Source organism: Bos taurus, chromosome 19 (assembly GCF_002263795.3).
Source record: "Bos taurus isolate L1 Dominette 01449 registration number 42190680 breed Hereford chromosome 19, ARS-UCD2.0, whole genome shotgun sequence".
Taxonomy (NCBI): domain Eukaryota; kingdom Metazoa; phylum Chordata; class Mammalia; order Artiodactyla; family Bovidae; genus Bos; species Bos taurus.
In genome coordinates this window covers 57,019,413-57,030,532 of record NC_037346.1, presented here as the reverse complement: position 1 = coordinate 57,030,532, position 11,120 = coordinate 57,019,413, and the positions used below count along the sequence as shown (strand labels likewise).

Sequence of the window (11,120 nt, the reverse complement as noted above, 5' to 3'; positions counted from 1 at the left end):
CTGTCGGCAGGGACAATGGGATGGTCTTTGGCAAGGGAGTGTCTTGGGAATCTTGGTGTTCCCCACCTCCCCATCCCCACCAAGGCCCTGATTCCTTTGTCAGCGGGGAAGCTTGAGGGTCTTGCGACCCAACTTCCCGCTTTGTCCCGTCACTATGGGATAAGACAGCAGGGGGCGCTGCAGGATAGGCCGGATGCGCAGACTGGCCTGGTAGCCAGGGGGCGGGCCTTTAAAGCAGATTTCCAGGCAGATCTAAGTTATTGCCAAGAAACTGTGCCTGCCCAGCCCCACCCCCACCCCCACCCCTCCACTCCCCTCCACGCCCCCACCCACCCTCACCCCCACCCCCATCCCCATCACGTCCGCAGCCAGCAGGGAGCAGCTGGGCAGAAGGGCTCAACCGGTCCCCTAGTCGCTCTTCTCCACCCTGAGGCCACGGAGTCACGACCTTCCTCCAAGCCGGGAGGTGGCGGAGACGGGCGGGTGGCGGCGGTTTCCCCAGGTCCTCCTGGCGACTGGGAAGGCTGGCTGCGCGGGGCAGTGTGTGAAGGGCCCTGTCCTCGTCCATTCCGCCTGGTCCGGGCAGCCCCTCCCGCTGATCCCACATTGGCTGCCTGCCCTCCCCGCGGTGGGCACCGGCCTACCCGGACTCCGCAGCCGCAGGGCCTCGGTCAGTGCCTCTAGGGTCCCAGGCTCCCCCAGAAGCTCCTGCCCAGGGTACACTCCCCACTCAGGGAGTGTGAGCCTCGACTTCAGCCCCACACAGCCAGGATGGAGGGAGGGGGCGGGAAGGGGAGGGAGATGGGGCGGGGAGAAGCGGGCAGGGGAGAAGCCGACCCCACAGTGAGTCACCCTCCGAGCTGGGACCCGGGTAGGGTGCCGGGGCGGGGCTCCCGGGATGCTGCAGCCCTTCAGCCAGGGCCCCCGGGGGCTCCCCAGGCACCGAGGGGGCAGGAAGGCAGGCCTGGCTGAGGGGCGCCCTGCAGGGGAGGGAAGAAGGGAAGGGGGGTGTGGAGGCTCGTCCAGAGCCTCCTCCTGTCTGATCACACCTCCCCTCAAGGAACCGGGAAAGAGGACGCCCCTGGGGGAGCCGGTCTGCCACCTGGCCCTCCCTCACCTTCTCCTGGAAAGGAGAGCTCAGGCCACCGTCTAGGTGCCCCTGGAGAAAGTGGGTACGGGCCTGACTCTGCCTCGTGGCCAAAAGGGGTTTCCCACCCAGGGCCCCCACCTACCCTCCTTCTCGGGGTCCTCTAGGCAGGAGCGGGGATGGGGTGATGAGGACATGGTTGGTCCACTTCCCACAGTCACCCCTGACCTCTGACCTCAGGTCCCATGCCCCTGGCCATGGCTGGGGCCTCCCACCCCTCCAGCTGAGCCTGGGCAAGGGCTCCTCCAGTCTTGGGCACCCCTTCCACCCACTTGCCGGCCTGGCTTCGCCCCGCCACCCCAACTCTCCACGGCTGCTGGAAGTGAAACAGTTAACAAGGTCTGTGGCGTTTCCCTCCTAGACTCCTCCTAGATGTATATTTAGCAGACAGGGCAAAGCCAGGGAGAGGAATGCCCAGCTGCCCTGGCACTGGAGCCCCTGATGGCCACACTACTCCCGGGAGAGTGGGGGCGGCTCTAAATGGAAGGCTGTGGTCTCAGGCGGGACTTGGAGGCCTCTGTGGAGAAGGGCAGGGTGTTGCTCCTTTTCCAGAGAGAAGGACCGAATGACTGGGTCTCCCAGGGCCGCGGGAGGCAGGATTGTGGGAAGGGGGCTGGCATCAGAGGGCTCACTGCCAAGGGGCATTGGGGCACAGCTGGCTGGGAGGGTTCCTTCCACCTGCCAAACCCGGTGCTGGCCTGGGCGAGGGACCGTGAGAACTGAGGGTCTCAGGCCGGGTGCCCCAACCGGTTCAGGTGCCCGCCTGGCTGGCTGGACGTGGCCGGAGGGGAGATGGCTGGGGAGCCGTGTGCCAGCAGTCACCTGTTCACTTTGGGACAGCGGGCATTGCCAGCAGACGTCACGTGGGGTGGGCTAGAGCAGGAGTTTTTCTAAATTCTCCATCGAGAGTGCTTCCAGGGGCCCGACTTTTGAGAAGTGACTGACAGGTGGGATGATGGCACAGTATTTGGCTTTAATGGTGGGGAACCCACTGAGCTGGCACCAGGGCACCTGGGTTCTGGACCTTTCTCTGATACCAACACACTGCATGACCTTGGAAAAGTCATTTCTGGCCCCAGGGGTCTCACTTAGCTCGTCCGTAAAATGTGGAGGTTGGACAACACGGGACCCACGGTCAAGTCGATTGGCAAACTCCAGAGTCCTGGATGAACCTCAGTTCAGAGTAGAAGGGTGAGACACAGCCTGCTGGTTGGGAGGCATCTCACAGAATAAGCAGCAGCTTCTGAGACTCTCCCATGGACCTGTGTGTTTGTGGGGTGTGTGTGTGTGTGTGTGTGTGCGCGCGCACACATGCAAGCGCCTCCTGGCCTTCTGAGACCTCTGATCTCCCTCTTAGACCTGCTGCCTCACCTCCAGGGAGCTCCTCTGTGATGAAATAGAAGTGGGCTCCCATAGAGTGAAAGTGTTAGTTGCTCAGTCATGTCCAACCCTTTGCAACCCCATGGACTGTAGCCTGCCAGGCTCCTCTGTCCATGGAATTTTCCAGGCAAGAGTACTAGAGTGGGTTGTCATTTCCTCCTCCAGGGGACCTTCCTGACCCAGGGATCAAACCCGCATCTGCATTTCCTGCATTGGCAGGCAGATTCTTTACCGCTGAGCCACCTGGGGAGCCACAGGACCAGACACTAGGCTTAATATTTTGTTTGCACCATCTAATAGACTCTTCATAATAACCCTCAGGAGGTAAGAATTATTACCTTCGTTTTTCTAGATGGACATGAAAAAAGGGCAACAGTTAGTTGCTCAGTCATGTCTGACTCTATGCGACTCCATGGACCTTCACGACCTTCACCCAGAGAACCAGGGTCTCGATGAACGTTAGTCTCGATGAACCATGCATTGCTGGCAGATTCTTTACTGTCTGAGCCACCAGGGAAGCCCATAGATGGACATATACTGAGGGTCAAAGAGTTAAAGCAATTGGCCTGCAAAACATGCCTAGTTCGTGGTGAGGCAGGACTCAGATGCAGGCCTGTTTGTTCATCCCTGGGTTCGGTGCATCTCACAGTTGGGCAAGGTGCTTGAGTTAGCTGGGAGCACAGACCCAGGAGGGAGGCATAGAGCACGCATCGTTTTGCTTTCTTCTCACTCTTGGAGTCAGGTAAAAACAGAGAGGACTTTGCCAAAACCTGGTGGGTGGGTGACGGGCCATCCCCAGTGGGAAATGAATGAAGGTGGAAAAGTGAGTGGTGCCGGCTTGGAGGCCTCTCTTGGAGGCTGAGTTTCTTCCGATGGTTCTTAAGATCACATTCCAGTAGGATCCCTCCAACTGCATTATAGACGAGGGATTGATGAGGCTGGAGAGCCCTTAGGAGACCACTGGGAGGGTCCAGGCATCATAGAAAAGGTGAGTCCAGGATGGAGGGCCCAGATGCCCCTCAGGGTATGCTGAGTTTGGAGAAGACCCGGGGACACAGAGAGGGAATGCTCACCCCCTCTGTGGCCCCTGGAGCCCTTCTGGAGGGAAGGGAGATTGTGGAAGAGGCTGCACATGGAGACAGAGGAGGATGTTTGCCTGTGTTGTGACATAATTCCAGATAGGAGCGTCCCAGGAGTTCGCTGGTGGTCCGGTGGCTAAGACTCTGTGCTCCTGACTCAGGGGGCCCAGGTTCAATCCCTGGTCTGGAAACTAAGATCCTGTAAACCCCACGGTGTGGCAAAAAATTAATACTATCTATTAATATTGTTTAAATCAGTGTATGTTAATAAATATTAATATATTTAACAATATTAATATTAATAAAACGAAACGATTAATATTTAAATCGGTGTATATTAATAATTATTACTATATTTAACCATATTAATAATTGATATTAATAAATGAAAACAATAATAGAAGTAGAGCGTAGACTTCCCTGGTGGCCCAATGGGTTAAGACTGAACTTCCAAGGCAGGGGGCACAGGTTCGATCCCTGGTTGGAGAACTAAGATCCCACATGTCACATGACATGGCCAAGAATAAATAAATGTTTTTTAAAAAGTAGGGTGTCCTATGTGAGAGGTTAGAAGTGCATACCTGGTTTTCTCTGATTGGTCCTAAGCTGGAAGCCCAGATAAGAGTTAGGGCAGCTGTCAATCATTAATTAAGCCCTGCCGACGTGGGATGATTGCTGCCGGGGTAACTGTTTGACTTTCTGGACCACTTGTCCGGGATAGCGGTCTGATTTCCTACAAGTCTGACTTACGGCTAGCAGGCTGGCTTCCTGGCATGGTTGCCGCTGATTGCAGGTCAGAGATCTATTTTTATAGAAGCTCTGGCCATGATCCATCTGTATATTTAGTGTCTCAACAACAACCCATGAGTATCACCCGTTTTTCAGGCAAACAAACGAGGAAGTCATAGGGCCGAAGTCGTAGGGCCAGTACGTTTCAGAACCTGGACAGGAAGCCACTGGTTTTGAGCTTGTATTTCTTTGCCTTTCAGTCTTCTGGAGGCAAGGGTCCTGACCCCTAGCCTCCAACCCCTATGCCAGTACACTGAGCTTGCTCTCAATAAATATTTATTAAAGTTAAGGCGTAGTAAAGTTTGAGGGAACCAGGTAGAAATGCAAAATGAAAGTGTGTGTGTCCAGTGGGGGTGGGTAGTTCCCTGGTGGCCCAGTGGTTACGATTCTGGGCTTTCACTGCAGTGGCCCAGGTTCAGTACCTTGTCAGTAAACTGAGATCCCACAAGCCACCTGACATGGCCAAATAAAAGAATAGAGCAGAATGGGGTGCCGGGGGATCCTGGCTGGAAGGGCACCACCGTTAGAACTGTCAAGCGTTCGAACATCTTCCCTCTTGGCGTCCCACGGGCATCTCTGCACTCGAGGCTTGGACACCGAAACCACAGGCTGAGACACGCGGATCTGGGCCAGCTGGGTGGGAGGGAACTCGCTTCTGGGAGACAAAAGCCGTCCACCCACCGGCCTGTCCACCACCCTGTTCTAATCGATGTATTGGGAGGTCTGGTCCAACCTCGCTGAGTAATTAGGGGCAGTCAAGAGCTGAGAAGGACACTTCCTCCCAGGAGCTGGCCTGGGGGTCTGGCCAGGTGAGGGGGACGGGAGCCTCCAGCCCTGTTGGAGGCAGAATTCTCAGGTGGCCGCGTGATCTCTGCTCCTGTCCTCAGGAGTTACTCCGTGATTATATTATGTTACGCAGTAGAGAACCACACTGCAGGGGAGGGTGGTGACCTGAGGTCAGGTGATGGGGTGGTCAGACAACCCCCACCCTGGGGCGGGGGGAGGTCAGGTGATCTGGCTGCCAGCGTGTTCTGTATTCGCCCTGAGATTCCACAAGCCCTAGTTTGTGTATCTCTGAAGGGATCAGTTGGCCTGAGCAATCTAACCCCGCCAACTGTGATCTGGATTCCTCTGAGGCCAGGAGAGGCCAGGAGAGGCCAGGACGAAGGCCAGCTCCCCTGGGTGATGCTGGTCCGGTGGATGTCGGTGGCTGTTCGGTCCCGTGGACAGAAATAAGCAGAAGAATTCACTTCTGGATGTGGGTGTGGTGACCCTGGACCCGTGGGATTCCCGCCCCGCCCTCTGCAGCCTCAGTTCCTCTACGACCTCAGGTTGGAAGGGCTGCACCTGGAAGAACCACAAGCGTGGCTATTGATCTTTCCCAGGGCTTGGTTCTGCTTTCTCCCCGGGGCCTTACAGGAGGGTGTGGTCACAACTGATAGAGACCTAAGCAGCCAGCCAGCCCACTCAGTACACACAAAGGCTGGGCATCAGGAGCCTGAGCCAGGGCTGGGGAGGTGACTGGCCCCTCGCTACCGCCACTCACGGCCTTTCTGACACCGTGTGGACGAAACTCACTGCAAGAGAAAGGAAGTGGGCAGGGCCTGCACAGCGCCGGTAGACCTTTCAGTGGCTCTGCCTCCGTCAGCCTCTCTCTTTCTTCTTTTCCCCAGAAAGGCATCCACCAGAGGGCTTGGTTCCCTGAAAAACTAAGGGAAGAGAAAAGCAACTAGAGATGATCACACTAAGGGAAGTCAGTCAGAAAGACAAACACCACATGATATCACTTATATGTGGAATCTGAAATATGACACAAACGAGCTTATCTTCAAAACAGACTCATAGACGTAGGGAGCAGACTTGTGGTTGCCAAGGTGGGGCAGGTAGGGGAGGGATGAGGAGGGAGGCTGGGATTGGTAGATGCAAATTATTACATATAGAGTGGTTAAACAACAGGGTCCTCCTGTATATTCAATATCCTGGGATAAGCATGCTAAGTTGCTTCAGTCGTGCCTGACTCTTTGACGCTATGGACTGTAGCCCACCAGGCTCCTCTGTCCACGGGATTCTCCAGGCAAGAACGCTGGAGTGAATTGCCATGCCCTTCTCCAGGGGATCTTCCAGACCCAGGGATGGAACCCATGTCTCTTATATCTCCTGCACTGGCAGGCGGGCTCTTTACCACTAGTGCCATCTGGGAAGCCCATACAAAGCCCTCTGTTGGCTTCCTGTTGCCTGGGGTAAGATGCTGCCCTTTGAGGTACTAGCTGCCAGGCTCTCGGCCTGTCTCTCCCCATGTCCCCCTCCCAACCATGCTCCAGCCAAGCTGGCAGATTCCCGGCACCTGTTCAGTGCCTGACAAATGGATGTTATTCTCCATTAAATTGGTACCAAGTGCATGAGTGATAACAGGCAGTCTGGCCAATCGGAGACTTTCCTTTCGGCTTTGAGGTTCTGAGCAGAGCAGACAGCACCTACATGCACACCAGTCTTAGCGCCCTCGCTATGCAGTGCTGTGCAGCGGCTCTACGGAGACAGTCTGGGTCCCCTTGAACTGGGGTGACGACCTGGCCTTTATTGTCCCCCACCCCTTGCTGCCTGCCTGCCACTGGCTGCCCTCCGTGGGGCTCCCGGGGAAAGGAAGGGCTGCAGGCGGGGCAGAGGGCCCCTGGTGGGAGCTCTGGATCAGGTGGTTTTCTCAGCAGCACAGGGGCCCCTTCCAGTCCTCCAGGCCCTGAAACTCACCCACAGGAGCGGAGAGCAAGGTCGAAGCTGAGGTGGAGCTGAGATGCCAGCTCCTGGGCGAGAAGGAGGAGGAATCTGCACAAAGGGTCCTTCTGCATCGAGGGGCCCCAGTGGGTAGGCCTGCAGCTAAGAAAACATCTTTAGTGGTTTTTACTGCAGGCACCTACATTCCTGAATAGCTGAAGGGGAGAAGGCCCCAGAAGGGGGTGGAGGGAGGCTCCCCACCTGGCCTTGCTACAAGGAACAAGCATTGAAAGGAGCTAGAAATATGGTACAGAAAGTTCTGGGAGCTTATTAAGGGCAGATCCTCAAGGAAGCCAGGAGCCAACCAACAGACAGAGCCTGGCTTTCTTTCTCTCCAGGACAGGGCGCTCAGAGCAGTGTTGAGCTTCTTCTTAGGGGAGTCCTGTGTCCATGAGGCTTTCAGAGAAAGGAGTTTTCTCCGAGGGAGAGGAGTGCCTTTTCTTCTCTATTTGTAGATCTCCAGAGTGTATCTGGTAAGAGTTGGGGCCAGGCCTGTTGGTCACCCACCCACACGGGGTGGAACCAAGTGGTACAACTCTTCGGCCAGAAGACAAAAGAGTCTCTTTAGCTCCAAAGGACACCACTCTGGTTCTCAGACTCAATGTCCCAGGCATTGTGAAAGGCAGAATTCTAAGATGTGCCCTGAGAGTTGCCCCTGTGATTGCGTGCTCTGTTGCTCAGTCGTGTCTGACTCTTTGAGACCTCATGGACTGTAGCCCTCCTGTCTCCTCTGTCCATGGGATTCTCCAGGCAAGAATACTGGAGTGCCTTGCTGCTTCCTTTTCCAGGGGATCTTCCCAATCCAGGGATCAAGACATCCCGACTCAGGGATGTCTCCTGTGTCTCCTGCACTGGCAAGTGGATTCTTTACCACTGCACCACCTGAGACACCCCTAAGATTATTCTTTCATTAATGGCAAAAGGGATTCACAGTGGAATAAATTTACTAATCCACAGACCTTCAAATAGAGTGGTTACCTGGATGGGCCTGACCTAAACTAAAAGAGCCCTTTAAAAGCAGAGAGTTTCTCTGATGGCAAAAGGAGAATCAGAGATTCCAAGCACAAGAAGGATTTGATGCACCGTCAGTGGCTTTGAAGGAGGGGGCGGGGTCGCCAGGGGGTGGCAGCTGCAGGGAAAGGACTTGAGGGCTGCCTCCAGGAACGGAGACCAGCAAGCAGCCAGCAAGAGCACAGGGGCCTCTGTCCTACAGCCGCAGGGAACTGGTTCTGCCAACAACCTAAATAAACTTGGGAGTGAATTCTTCCCCAGAACCTTCAGTAAGCGCTCAGCCTGGCCACCTCCTTGATTTTGGCCTTCAGTTTTTAAGCAGGGACCCAGTCAAGTCCACCCCAGACCTCTGACCTACAAAGCAGGGAGCTAATAATAGATCAGGCCTCTAAGCTTGTGGTGACTTGTTACTTGGCAGTCGGGAACCATTGTGCCTACACATGAAGGGTTCAGGTCATCATGCATGTTGACCCAAGTGAGAAGGAAAACGAACGATTCTGACTCACCCATGAGCTGGAGGTGGCAGGCTCCTCCTACACTCTGTTTATGTCCTTACTCCACACCAAGGCATCCAAATCTTTGTCCATTAGCCTCTGCCAGAGGCCCCAGGCTTCCCAGCTGATGCAGTGGGTAAAGAATCCACTGGCAGTGCAGGAGACACAGGAGACCTGGGTTTGATCCCTGGGTCAGGAAGATCCCCTGGAGAAGGGAACGGCAACCCACTCCAGTAATTCTGTCTGGAGAACCCCATGGACAAAGGAGCCTGGCAGGCTACAGTCCATGGAGTCGAAAAGAGTCCGACACTGAGCTCAAGTACTCAGAGGCTCCAAGCTCCAATCACTGGACTAGGAAGTTTGGGCACAAACCACTTATCAATAGGCTAATTGCAGGTGAACAGGATGGCTTCTTGGGCCTAATTATCCGTGTTTCTTATCTGTTTTCTTCTCTGTTAACTTTTCCTGTATTTCTGCCGAAACTGTTGGATCACTCAGTTCAGTTCAGTTCAGTTCAGTCGCTCAGTCGTGTCCGACTCTTTGCAGCCCCATGGACTGCAGCACCCCAGGCCTCCCTGTCCATCACCAACTCCCGGAGTTTGCTCAAACTCCCGTCCATTGAGTTGGTGATGCCATCCAGCCATCTCATCCTCTGTCGTCCCCTTTTCCTCCTGCCCCCAATCCCTCCCAGCATCAGAGTCTTTTCCAGAGTCTTTACAGCATCGGACCTTGCTTCTATCACCAGTCACATCCACATCTGGGTATTGCTTTTGCTTTGGCTCCATCCCTTCATTCTTTCACTCAGTCCTTGACAAAAGCTAAATCCCTTCCAGCAAGTTATCTAAAACTCCCTGATCCAGGACCCAGACTGTTCTTCCAGAGAGTTCCTTAAAGCTCATAATGGATTGCTTTCTCTGTTGGTCCCACGATCTACCTGACTCGATTCATCCTTTGGCAGAGATGGTGAGCTGTCCATCAAAATCCTTGCTCCTCTTTCATAGTATAGAGCTGGTGCTAAGGCACTGAGACTACATTTCCCAGCTACCCTTGCAACCAGGTGTGGTCATGTGACTAGTTCCCACCAATAGTATGTGAGCCAAAGAGATGCGTGCCAACACCTTAGGAGGCAGGGAAAGAAGCAGGTGTGCCTCCCCCATCCACCTTCTCTTTGGCCAGCTGGATGGAGGTGACAGTGAGAACAGCAGAGCCTTGAGATGGAGAGAGCCTGGGTCCCTGGATCACCATATGGAGAAAAGCCACTGGCCAATCAAGAATCCCTGCCTTGGTGTGTTAAAAGAGTAAGAAATAAATTTCTATGATATTTAGACCATTATGCTTTTGGGGTCTATTTGTTACTGCTTTTTAGCCCACTTTTGATGATGTGTATCCCTCTACTTGGCCCCCGACCTGAATCGGATTGCACAAGGTGCTGACTAAACTCCTGGTATGAAAACCTCCAAATATTCCCTGCGTTTCACGGCCCTTAGCTGGCTGCGATCCTCGTCCTGGTTCACGCTGTCTGCTTGCTCCAGAGTCTGGCTGACTCAGCTGGCCTGGGCCACCGTCCACCCGCTGTCGATGAGTGCCTGGCTCACAGAAAAACGCACGTTTATTCGCCCAAAACATAGGGTTCTTTTTTTTCAGCAAAGGTGGTGCAGCAATATATTTGGAGAAGCAAGCACCCAGGCCTCTGGTTCCTTGGGACACAGCCAGGAAACACACGTCTTCAGGCTCAGCTCTCTGAGCCAAAGCTGCCAGCGCTGGGAGCAGAGGGGGCCCAGGCTGATGGGGGAAGAGAGGAGACCAGAGGTGACAACTCTCTCAGAAAGCAATTAAGCGCTTGTTGGTGGCCTCAGGGACAGCCTCCACCTTTTTGGACTTTCCCCCCAGGGAGGCTGAGGCATGGGGGAGGAGAGCCTCTGTAACTGCAGCTCTTGAAGGCTCTGCTTAGTGATGTGGCGTGCAGAAGACTCCAAGCAGTCTTGGCAGAAAGGCAGCCCCGCCCTGCCCGCTGCTGGGGGTGCCCTCTCCTGCGCCCGCGGCGGTCTTCGGTGTAAAGAACCCATCCTCTTGTCTGAAGCAGCCGTGTGGGGAGCCCGGGAAGGGACTGGAGTGAGGACCAAGATCAAGAGCGATCAAGAGCCCCACCTGGCTTGTCCACACCTGGAGTACAGCTCCGGGTTTCCAGCCTCAGCAGAGAGAGGACAGGCTTGACTGTGGATGGTCAGGCCGCCTGGAACAGGCCCAACAGGCCCCAGGCAGGCCCCGGTGGTGGCTCACGAATACCACAGCCCAGCTCCGACTGGAATCAGGATGCCCTGGAGGGCCTAGACTTACACGACAGCCCCATGTTCAGACGGCTCCATGAAGATGCCTCTGCCTCAGCAATTTCCAGGGCAAATTTGCTTTTGATTGAAGCCTGGAAGAAATAGTGGCAGACTCCCCAGGGCC

At 55.0% G+C, this 11,120-nt stretch overlaps 1 long non-coding RNA gene across 1 annotated transcript in view; it reads right to left on the bottom strand.

The window, feature by feature from the left end:
* Positions 1–789: 789 nt before the first annotated feature.
* LOC101906311 (uncharacterized) overlaps positions 790–11,120 on the bottom strand; it is a 42,141-nt gene continuing 31,810 nt past the window's right edge. Inside the window, exons 2-4 of the long non-coding RNA XR_001494399.3 lie at positions 7,141–7,266; positions 4,188–6,104; positions 790–3,805 (exon numbers count right to left, since the gene is read on the bottom strand). This is a non-coding gene — a long non-coding RNA (uncharacterized lncRNA). The remainder of the gene's footprint in view (positions 3,806–4,187; positions 6,105–7,140; positions 7,267–11,120) is intronic.